This window comes from Ranitomeya variabilis, chromosome 3 (genome assembly GCF_051348905.1).
Source record: "Ranitomeya variabilis isolate aRanVar5 chromosome 3, aRanVar5.hap1, whole genome shotgun sequence".
Lineage (NCBI taxonomy): Eukaryota > Metazoa > Chordata > Amphibia > Anura > Dendrobatidae > Ranitomeya > Ranitomeya variabilis.
In genome coordinates, this window is record NC_135234.1 from 244,253,103 (window position 1) to 244,265,880 (window position 12,778).

At 43.0% G+C, this 12,778-nt stretch overlaps 1 long non-coding RNA gene across 2 annotated transcripts in view; it reads left to right on the plus strand.

The window, feature by feature from the left end:
* The first annotated feature begins 3,517 nt into the window (after window positions 1–3,517).
* Window positions 3,518–12,778, plus strand: part of LOC143815741 (uncharacterized) — a 52,492-nt gene continuing 43,231 nt past the window's right edge. Inside the window, exons 1-2 of one of the 2 annotated variants that reach the window (XR_013223791.1) lie at window positions 3,518–3,641; window positions 5,275–5,411. This is a non-coding gene — a long non-coding RNA (uncharacterized LOC143815741). Of the gene's footprint in view, window positions 3,642–5,274; window positions 5,423–12,778 lie in introns of both variants that reach the window. The other variant, XR_013223790.1, reaches the window with a different exon arrangement.

The following is a 12,778-nucleotide window of genomic DNA, read 5'->3' on the forward strand; positions in this document are numbered from 1 at the left end:
ACATATAATATAATGTCCCCCACAGCCTCTTATATAGTATAATGTCCCCACAGACCGACATACAGTGCCTTGCGAAAGTATTCGGCCCCCTGGAACATTTCAACCTTTTCTCACACATCATGCTTCAAACATAAAGATACCAAATGTAAATTTTTGGTGAAGAATCAACAACAAGTGGAACACAATTGTGAAGTTGAATTAAATTTATTGGCTATTTTAAATTTTTGTGGAAAATCAAAAACTGAAAAGTGGGGCGTGCAATATTATTCGGCCCCTTTAACTTAATGCTTTGTTGCGCCACCTTTTGCTGCGATTACAGCTGCAAATCGCTTGGGGTATGTCTCTATCAGTTTTGTACATCGAGAGACTGAAATTCTTGCCCATTCTTCCTTGGCAAACAGCTTGAGCTCACTGAGGTTTGATGGAGATCGTTTGTGAACAGCAGTTTTCAGCTCTTTCCACAGATTCTCTATTGAATTGAGGTCTGGACTTTGACTTGGCCATTCTAACACCTGGATACATTTATTTGTGAACCATTCCATTGTAGATTTTGCTTTATGTTTGGGATCATTGTCTTGTTGGAAGACAAATCTCTGTTCCAGTCTCAGGTGTTTTGCAGACTCCAACAGGTTTTCTTCAAGAATGGTCCTGTATTTGGCTCCATCCATCTTCCCATCAATTTTAACCATTTTCCCTGTCCCTGCTGAAGAAAAGCAGGCCCAAACCATGATGCTGCCACCACCATGTTTGACAGTGGGGATGGTGTTTTCAGGGTTATGATCTGTGTTGCCTTTACGCCAATCTTATCGTTTGCCATTGTTGCCAAAAAGTTCGATTTTGGTTTCATCTGACCAGAGCACCTTCTTCCACATGTTTAGTGTGTCTCCCAGTTGGCTTGTTGCAAACTTTAAACACTTTTTATGGATATCTTTGAGAAATGGCTTTCTTCTTGTCACACTTCTATAAAGGCCAGATTTGTGCAGTGTACGACTGATTGTTGTCCTATGGACAGACTGTCCCACCTCAGCTGTAGATCTCTGCAGTTCACCCAGAGTGATCATGGGCCATTTGGCTGCATCTCTGATCAGTCTTCTCCTTGTTTGAGCTGAAAATTAAAAGGGACGGCCGGGTCTTGGTAGATTTTCAGTGGTATGATACTCCTTCCATTTCAATATGATCACTTGCACAGTGCTCTTTGGGATGTTTAAAGTTTTGGAAATCATTTTGTATCCAAATCAGGCTTTAAACTTCGCCACAACAGTATCAGGGACCTGCCTTTTGTGTTCCTTGGTCTTCATGATGCTCTCTGTGCTTCAAACAGATTCCTGAGACTATCACAGTGCAGGTGCATTTATACGGAGACTTGATTACACACAGGTGGATTATATTTATCATCATTAGGCATTTAGGACAACATTGGATCATTCAGAGATCCACAATGAACTTCTGGAGTGAGTTTGCTGCACTGAAAGTAAAGGGGCCGAATAATATTGCACGCCCCACTTTTCAGTTTTTGAATTTCCACAAACATTTAAAATAACCAATACATTTCGTTCAACTTCACAATTGTGTTCAACTTGTTGTTGATTCTTCACCAAAAATGTACATTTGGTATCTTTATGTTTGAAGCACGATATGTGGGAAAAGGTTGAAACGTTCCAGGGGGCCGAATACTTTCGCAAGGCACTGTATGATATAATGTCCCCCGTGTCCAATCAGTGGACAAATAACATAAGAAAAATATAAAACATCTTATACTCCTCTACTCCAGGCTCCGGGTGCACCGCAGTGTCTGTCTCCTTATGTCACGTGTCACAGTCGACGAAGGCCTGGCCAGTGCCATGCAGTGAAACCACAATAAATAGCCCTTAATCACCAAAACACGGAGGACCATGCCTCAAGCCGAATGTACAAAGACAAAAGTCCTCCAAACATAATTTTACAAAACAACATAATTTTATTAAATTACACAATGTTTTTTTTTAAAAAAACCTCATTAAAAACAATTGGAGATGAGAGCAACCTTGCAGAAAAGATGGAACAGCAAAACACTGGACTGATGAACTAAATAAAATCAATGTCCTGACAAAAAATAGAAAAAACACATCCAACACTGCACATATCCCTAGGTTGATAATAACTGTTAGAAATGTATATACCAAGAGCATACAAAGTTCTTCCTAATACAGTGCATAGTGCAAAAAACTGTGCTGTGTAGGAGAAAATAGATCACATGAACAGATCATAAAGCCGGACATTGGTGCACCCCTGCTGAGGAAGATATCCATCGAAACGCGCGTCCAGGATCAAAATAAAATTAAAGACAGATCAGATCAGAGACAAAAGATGCACATCATAGCTCAAGGTAGATTAGCTTTCTATAAAGGAGCCAGTGATCGTCATAGTGAGCCAGAGTTCAAAAAACAGTCCAGTGCACCCCTGGACGCGCGTTTCGATGGATATCTTCCTCAGCAGGGGCGCACCAATGTCCGGCTTTATGATCTTTTCATGTGATCTATATTCTCCCACACAGCCCCATTTTTTGCACTATGCACTTTATTAGGTAGAACTTTGTATGCTCTTGGTATATACATTTTATACATTTCTAACAGTTATTATCAACCTAGGGATATGTGCAGTGTTGGATGTGTTTTTTCTATTTTTTGCCAGGACATTGATTTTATTTAGTTCATCAGTCCAGTGTTTTGCTGTTCCATCTTTTCTGCAAGGTTGCTCTCATCTCCAATTGATTTTTAATGAAGTTTAAAAAAAACAAACAAACAAAACATTCTGTAATTTAATAAAATGATGTTGTTTTGCAAAATAATGTTTGGAGGACCTTTGTCTTTTTAAATTCAGCGCCGTGCAGTGATGTCATCTCACTTCCTGACGTCCCCTGCGTTACACCGGCCTCCAACTGCCAGAAATAGCCTGCTTAGGTAACAAGAGCCTGATCTTCTGTCCCAGGTGGCGCTGAAAGAGCAGGGAGGTACCGACGGCCGGGGTGGGCAGAGAGCGGTGTCAGAGACCGCCTACGCCGCAGCCATCAGTGTGGTGGGGTCGGAGGGAGGAGCCTGGTGGCGGCGCTGGCACATGACAGTTGGTGAGTTTGTTTATTATTTTTTTCCCAATTGCGCCCTCTGCCACCCGGTAAGTGTTTATACAGGACATGTAATGTACTGCTTTATTCTGCTGCTCCTGTGCTCCCTCTACTGGTGGCTGCCGGTAGCCATCATGTCGCCTTTAGTACCAGGATGTCCATATTTATAGAGTCTATCATGTGCATAATAACAGTGATTCTGGGGCTCATCCTCTGTTGTGGATGTTGGGGGTGGTTGTTCTATCAGAGAGAAGCCTCTAAATAAATATTTATTCCACATTATAAAACATTATAATGCATTTCTGTAGGAGATATTGCTGTGCTGGTCCTGGGCTTCTCTCTTATGACATCATCTCCTTCTCTTTATGACATCATCGCCTTCTCCTTTATTACATAGTTCCATCTGCCAGTCGCACCAGTTGCAGCCGATCACTGGAGCAGAGCAGTCGTCTCACCGGCAGATGTCCTTCCCTTCGGTGCTGAACAAGACCAGTATTTTCCTCAGGCCACAGATGGAAGATTGGGATTTACTAAGTGACGGGTAAGTGTATGTGTGTGGATTGTGTGTCTTTGAAACATATATTTATATATATACACATATACTTATATGTGGTGTATGTGTTTATACAGTGTATTTAGAGGTGAGTGTGTATGTGTGCAGTGTATATAAGGGGGATGTGTGAACATGCAGATATGTGTGGACAGTGTCTATAAAGTCTGTATCCATCTGTAAGTAGCGTATATATGGTAGATTTGTGTATATACAGTGTATGTAGGTGTGGGGTATAACAATACCAATGTATGTGCAGTTGTCAGTATAGTGCATATATGGTGAATGCTCGTTATGTGTAATGTATAGCTTTATTCCAGTTGCTCTTATGCTCCCTCTAGTGGTGGCAGCAGGTAGGCATCATGTGATCGTTTACATCGCTGTATACAGTGGAATCTGATCTCTACATTAGATAAAACGAGCACTGGTTACTATTAGTACCAGGATGAGATATATACACTCACCGGCCACTTTATTAGGTACACCATGCTAGTAACGGGTTGGACCCCCTTTTGCCTTCAGAACTGCCTCAATTCTTCGTGGCATAGATTCAACAAGGTGCTGGAAGCATTCCTCAGAGATTTTGGTCCATATTGACATGATGGCATCACACAGTTGCCGCAGATTTGTCGGCTGCACATCCCAAAGATGCTCCATACAAGGCAGGATGGATCCATGCTTTCATGTTGTTTACGCCAAATTCTGACCCTACCATCCGAATGTCGCAGCAGAAATCGAGACTCCTCAGACCAAGCAACGTTTTTCCAATCTTCTACTGTCCAATTTCGATGAGCTTGGACAAATTGTAGCCTCAGTTTCCTGTTCTTAGCTGAAAGGAGTGGTACCCGGTGTGGTCTTCTGCTGCTGTAGCCCATCTGCCTCAAAGTTCGACGCACTGTGCGTTCAGAGATGCTCTTAGGCCTACCTTGGTTGTAACGGGTGGCGATTTGAGTCACTGTTGCCTTTCTATCAGCTCGAACCAGTCTGCCCATTCTCCTCTGACCTCTGGCATCAACAAGGCATTTCCGCCCACAGAACTGCCGCTCACTGGATTTTTTTTCTTTTTCGGACCATTCTCTGTAAACCCTAGAGATGGTTGTGCGTGAAAATCCCAGTAGATCAGCAGTTTCTGAAATACTCAGACCAGCCCTTCTGGCACCAACAACCATGCCACGTTCAAAGGCACTCAAATCACCTTTCTTCCCCATACTGATGCTCGGTTTGAACTGCAGGAGATTGTCTTGACCATGTCTACATGCCTAAATGCACTGAGTTGCCGCCATGTGATTGGCTGATTAGAAATTAAGTGTTAACAAGAAGTTGGACAGGTGTACCTAATAAAGTGGCCGGTGAGTGTATATATATAATGTATATACATTTTGTCATTAATGATAATAATGATTTTGCCATAGTGATATTTAGTGAGAAGTAGTTTAATCGAGAGTTACCTCTAAATAAGTATTTATTCCAGATTATAAAACATATTACAATACAGTATTTTCAATGCAGTGAAATAATGAATTTCTGGTGGAGATATTGCTGTGCTCATCCTGGGCTTCTATCATCTCTTGTGACATCATCGCCTTCTCTTTATGACATCATCGCCTTCTCCTTTATTACATAGTTCCATCTGCCAGTCGCACCAGTTGCAGCCGATCACTGGAGCAGAGCAGTCGTCTCACCAGCAGATGTCCTTCCCTTCGGTGCTGAACAAGACCAGTATTTTCCTCAGGCCACAGATGGAAGATTGGGATTTAACAAGTGATGGATAAGTACCAATGACCTGTTTCCGTATTCCTCCCCTCCACTGTCTTCCCTGTGGTATAACTTTCTAGGCCCTCTGTACAATGGCGGCAGTATTGCAGGATATAAGGATTGCAGCAGGTGTCACCCCTCGCCCTGGGATCATATCTGTTTACTGTGTGGACTGTGGGAGAAATGATAAAAGCACTATCCCATATTACTGCCGCCATCCTGGGGACACATTCACACACTATCCCATATTACTGCCGCCATCCTGGGGACACATTCACACACTATCCCATATTACTGCCGCCATCCTGGGGACACAATCACACACTATCCCATATTACTGCCGCCATCCTGGGGACACATTCACACACTATCCCATATTACTGCCGCCATCCTGGGGACACATTCACACACTATCACATATTACTGCCACCATCCTGGGGACACATTCACACACTATCCCATGTTACTGCCGCCATCCTGGGGACACATTCACACACTATCCCATGTTACTGCCGCCATCCTGGGGACACATTCACACACTATACCATATTACTGCCACCATCCTGGGGACACAATCACACACTATCCCATATTACTGCCGCCATCCTGGGGACACATTCACACACTATCCCATATTACTGCCGCCATCCTGGGGACACATTCACACACTATCCCATATTACTGCCACCATCCTGGGGACACATTCACACACTATCCCATATTACTGCCGCCATCCTGGGGACACATTCACACACTATCCCATATTACTGCCGCCATCCTGGGGACACATTCACACACTATCCCATGCTGCTGCCGCCATCCTGGGGACACATTCACACACTATCCCATATTACTGCCGCCATCCTGGGGACACATTCACACACTATCCCATATTACTGCCGCCATCCTGGGGACACATTCACACACTATCCTATATTACTGCCGCCATCCTGGGGACACATTCACACACTATCCCATATTACTGCCGCCATCCTGGGGACACATTCACACACTATCCCATATTACTGCCGCCATCCTGGGGACACATTCACACACTATCCCATATTACTGCCGCCATCCTGGGGACACATTCACACACGATTTATGGCCTGGATTTGGGTTTTGGAATTTGTAAGCCAAAATCAGGAGTTTGTGCAAAACACAACAGAGGTGCAGATCGCTCCAAAATAGAAACTGAAGCTGCAGAGACTGTGGGAGAAATGATAAAAGCACTATCCCATGTTACTGCCGCTATCATGAGGGTACAGGAATATATTCTTTCCACTGGAATTGACCTTCACTCACATCGGGACCCCAGCACTCAGGGACTGCAGCTTCAGCCTTTAGCGCTACACATTTATCATACCAGGGGGTGGGGGAGGGTATGACAAGCTGCTGTAGCCCATGCATTTTACAGAAGAGTTGTTCTTCATGACTTGGATAGTTACAATATGGACACATTCACACAGACAGATTATAGCCTGGATTTGGATTTGAACTTTGTAAACCAAAAACCAGGAAAAACACAACAGAGGTGCAGATTGCTCCAAAATAGGTTTTATCAGTTTACGTTTCACTCCTAGATTTTGCTTAAAATACTGACATAATCCATAGTGTACATGTAATGGATGTATATGTGTAGTCTAGATGTGCTGTGTGTTTTACACATGCACATAGCTTTCCTACATACACACACGCTCACACAAAAATTTCAAATATAAAGCATACGGCTCCACTATATGTCACAGAGAAAATGGAAAGAAAAGCGACACCGCTGTAACACCTGTTACTTGATGAACAGCTGATTGCGCTCTACACCTCGCCCCTGGACCATCAGGTGCACACCATGAAAAAAATCAGTTCAAATAAGGTCCGTAGAAGAAAAAGGGAGGCAATCACCATTCCTTAATAAAAACTTCCTTTTATTCTTTAACCTTGTTAAAACATACCAGCAGGAAGGCCATTGATTGTTGAAGCGTAGGAGACGCAAAACGGCAGTAGTCCAATGTATTTGTTGTGAGTACTTTCCTGCTGGCATGTTTTAACAAGGTGAAGCAATAAAAGGAAGTTTTTTTTATTAAGGAATGGTGATTTGGTGATACATGGCATTTTTGCCATGTATTTTTTATAAGCCTGACAGCCTATTGAGAAGGCAAACTGAGATGTACTTAAGTACTTGGGGCCCGTTAAATACCATTGATGGTGCCCAGTTCAATAGATGGATGGCTCTTATAGTTGAAGGCCACGCCATTATGTACTAATACCTTCTAAAAAAATGAAGTAGTGTGGGTCAGGCATAGAGAAAATGGAAGTTTCTTAATTACATATTACAAGTATTGCGTAATAGGCCGACCTCACATGCAGAGTTTGCATGATATACCTTCCAGCTACTTTATCTAAATTAGAAGCAAATTGTTTGAAGATTACTTCTACCTAAATGGCAGAAAATGCACCTATCTTGGTGATGGATAGGACAGTTGGAGGGGATATGGAGGAGGCTGTTTTTTTGATAGGTATAATTTAAACAGTTTGCTAATAATTTATGGAAAGTATAATTTTTTCAAACTATTAGACGCACCGTATTTTAAAACACACCACAGGTTTAGATAGTATAAAAATAGGAAAAATCCTTTGCAACTAATTCAAGTTTCCTAGAGGTGAATATTTGTGGAGGATTTGATAACACTGACTTTACTGCTGTAGATTAGAATAGTGTGGATAAAGATTAAAGGGAACCTGTCACCCCCAAAATCGAAGATGAGATAAGCCCACCTTCATAAAGGGCTTATCTACAACATTCTGTAATGCTGTAGAAAAGCCCCCGATGTATCCTGAAAGATGAGAAAAATAGGTTAGATTATACTCACCCAGGGGCATTCTCACTGTGGTCCGGTCCGATGGGCGTCACGGTCCGGGGCCTCCTATCTTCATAGGATGACGTCCTCTTCTTGTCTTCACACTGCGGCTCCGGTGCAGGTGTAATTTGTCTGCCCTGTTGAGGGCAGAGCAAAGTACTGCAGTGCGCAGGCGCCGGGCCTCTCTGACCTTTCCCGACACCTGCGCACTGCAGTACTTTGCTCTGCCTCAACAGGGCAGACAAAGTACGCCTGAGCCGGAGCCGTAGCGTGAAGACAAGAAGAGGACATCATCGTAAGAAGATGGGAGGCCCCGGACCGAGACGCCTATTGGACCGGACGGCAGCAGGAACGCCCCTGGGTGAGTATAATCTAACCTCTTTTTCTCATCTTTCAGGATACATCGGGGGCTTATCTACAGCATTACAGAATGCTGTAGATAAGCCCCTGATGCCGATGGGCTTAGCTCATCTTCGATTTTGGGGGTGACAGGTTCCCTTTAATGTTATTATTTTTCTGCAACTTGTATACTGTACACATATAACTTTACAGCAGCAATTTTATATGCATTCTCTGCAGCACACACATAATCACATCACCGCTGTATGCACAGTAGATGCACGCTAAGCTCTGTTATGCATGCACACAGCTCTCCTACATACACACAGTTCAGTTACACACAGCTGTCCTGCACACATCTCTGCTATACATACACAAATCTCTCCAACATACAGCTCAGCTATATGCAAACACACAGCTCTCCTGCACTCACACGCACATAGCTTTCCTAGATACACTCACATTCACACAAAAATCTCATATATTTGCAGATGGTTACACTATATGCACTCACACACAAATACACATACATACACACAAGCACTGTATACATTGTATAGATTATGACATTTTGAAATTCATTTCTAAAATGTGACTGATCACATTATGTGAAAGGTTCTTCAGCTGCACAGGACATGCAGTATCCTTGCAGGTCCCAATATCTTTCTCTCCTCAACCGCACCGATCAGATAGATCAGTGTGGGTGAGGCACAGAGAGAACAGTTCTCTCAGTGATCAGGAAGGATGCTGTTGGCATTCTCCTAATTCAGAATAATCTGCCTCCAAACTGCAAGCCGCATACACCTTTCAGCAAGGTTTTTCTTTGCTAGAAAGTGCATCTTATTGTCTGTTAGATAAAAAATACATTTGTTTACAGTGCATTTTTGCCACGTATGTTGTCACGGGTCAAAACCAAGAGTTTTACCATGCTGGGTTCTTTTGTGGTGCCTTTTGCACTGATAACTTGTCACACTCTAGCCTATAATTTTAATATTCTTCCAGTAAACTTTATAAGCCTGACAGCCTATTTAGAAGGCAAATTGAGATGTACTTAAGTACTTTGGGCCCGTTAAATACCATTGATGGTGCCCAGTTCAAGAGATGGATGGCTCCTATAGTTGAAAGCCACGCCAATATGTACCAATACCTTCTAAAAAAATGAAGTAGTGTGGGTCAGGCATAGAGAAAATGGAAGTTTCTTAATTACATATTACAAATATTGCGTAATAGGCCGACCTCACATGCAGCGTTTGCATGATATACCTTCCAGCTACTTTATCTAAATTAGAAGCAAATTGTTTGAAGATTACTTCTACCTAAATGGCAGAAAATGCACCTATCTTGGTGATGGATAGGACAGTTGGAGGGGATATGGAGGAGGCTGTTTTTTTGATAGGTATAATTTAAACAGTTTGCTAATAATTTATGGAAAGTATAATTTTTTCAAACTATTAGACGCACCGTATTTTAAAACACACCACAGGTTTAGATAGTATAAAAATAGGAAAAATCCTTTGCAACTAATTCAAGCTTCCTAGAGGTGAAAATTTGTGGAGGATTTGATAACACTGACTTTACTGCTGTAGATTAGAATAGTGTGGATAAAGATTAAAGGGAACCTGTCACCCCCAAAATCGAAGATGAGATAAGCCCACCTTCATCAAGGGCTTATCTACAACATTCTGTAATGCTGTAGAAAAGCCCCCGATGTATCCTGAAAGATGAGAAAAATAGGTTAGATTATACTCACCCAGGGGCGTTCTCACTGTGGTCTGATGTGCGTCACGGTCTGGGGCCTCCTATCTTCATAGGATGACGTCCTCTTCTTGTCTTCACGCTGCGGCTCCGGCGCAGGTGTTCTTTGTCTGCCCTGTTGAGGGCAGAGCAAAGTACTGCAGTGCGCAGGCGCCGGGCCTCTCTGACCTTTCCCGACACCTGCGCACTGCAGTACTTTGCTCTGCCCTCAACAGGGCAGACAAAGTATGCCTGCGCCGGAGCCGTAGCGTGAAGACAAGAAGAGGACATCATCGTAAGAAGATGGGAGGCCCCGGACCGAGACGCCTATTGGACCGGACCGCAGCAGGAACGCCCCTGGGTGAGTATAATCTAACCTCTTTTTCTCATCTTTCAGGATACATCGGGGGCTTATCTACAGCATTACAGAATGCTGTAGATAAGCCCCTGATGCCGATGGGCTTAGCTCATCTTCGATTTTGGGGGTGACAGGTTCCCTTTAATGTTATTATTTTTCTGCAACTTGTATACTGTACACATATAACTTTACAGCAGCAATTTTATATGCATTCTCTGCAGCACACACATAATCACATCACTGCTGTATGCACAGTAGATGCATGCTAAGCTCTGTTATGCATGCACACAGCTCTCCTACATACACACAGTTCAGTTACACACAGCTGTCCTGCACACATCTCTGCTATACATACACAAATCTCTCCAACATACAGCTCAGCTACATGCAAACACACAGCTCTCCTGCACTCACACGCACATAGCTTTCCTAGATACACTCACATGCACACAAAAATCTCATATATTTGCAGATGGTTACACTATATGCACTTACACACACAAATACACATACATACACACAAGCACTGTATACATTGTATAGATTATGACATTTTGAAATTCATTTCTAAAATATGACTGATCACATTGTGAAAGGTTCTTCAGCTGCACAGGACATGCAGTATCCTTGCAGGTCCCAATATCTTGCTCTCCTCAACCGCACCGATCAGATAGATCAGTGTGGGTGAGGCACAGAGAGAACAGTTCTCTCAGTGATCAGGAAAGATGCTGTTGGCATTCTCCTAATTCAGAATAATCTGCCTCCAAACTGCAAGACGCATACACCTTTCAGCAAGGTTTTTCTTTGCTAGAAAGTGCATCTTATTGTCTGTTAGATAAAAAATACATTTGTTTACAGTGCATTTTTGCCACGTATGTTGTCACGGGTCAAAACCAAGAGTTTTACCATGCTGGGTTCTTTTGTGGTGCCTTTAGCACTGATAACTTGTCACACTCTAGCCTATAATTTTAATATTCTTCCAGTAAACTTTATAAGCCTGACAGCCTATTTAGAAGGCAAATTGAGATGTACTTAAGTACTTTGGGCCCGTTAAATACCATTGATGGTGCCCAGTTCAAGAGATGGATGGCTCCTATAGTTGAAGGCCACGCCATTATGTACCAATACCTTCTAAAAAAATGAAGTAGTGTGGGTCAGGCATAGAGAAAATGGAAGTTTCTTAATTACATATTACAAATATTGCGTAATAGGCCGACCTCACATGCAGCGTTTGCATGATATACCTTCTAGCTACTTTATCTAAATTAGAAGCAAATTGTTTGAAGATTACTTCTACCTAAATGGCAGAAAACGCACCTATCTTGGTGATGGATAGGACAGCTGGAGGGGATATGGAGGAGGCTGTTTTTTTGATAGGTGTAATTTAAACAGTTTGCTAATAATTTATGGAAAGTATAATTTTTTCAAACTATTAGACGCACCGTATTTTAAAACACACCACAGGTTTAGATAGTATAAAGATAGGAAAAATCCTTTGCAACTAATTCAAGTTTCCTAGAGGTGAAAATTTGTGGAGGATTTGATAACACTGACTTTACTGCTGTAGATTCGAATAGTGTGGATAAAGATTAAAGGGAACCTGTCACCCCCAAAATCGAAGATGAGATAAGCCCACCTTCATCAAGGGCTTATCTACAACATTCTGTAATGCTGTAGAAAAGCCCCCGATGTATCCTGAAAGATGAGAAAAATAGGTTAGATTATACTCACCCAGGGGCGTTCTCACTGTGGTCCGGTCCGATGGGCGTCACGGTCCAGGGCCTCCTATCTTCATAGGATGACGTCCTCTTCTTGTCTTCACGCTGCGGCTCCGGTGCAGGTGTAATTTGTCTGCCCTGTTGAGGGCAGAGCAAAGTACTGCAGTGCGCAGGCGCCGGGCCTCTCTGACCTTTCCCGACACCTGCGCACTGCAGTACTTTGCTCTGCCCTCAACAGGGCAGACAAAGTACGCCTGAGTCGGAGCCGTAGCGTGAAGACAAGAAGAGGACATCATCGTAAGAAGATGGGAGGCCCCGGACCGAGACGCCTATTGGACCGGACCGCAGCAGGAACGCCCCTGGGTGAGT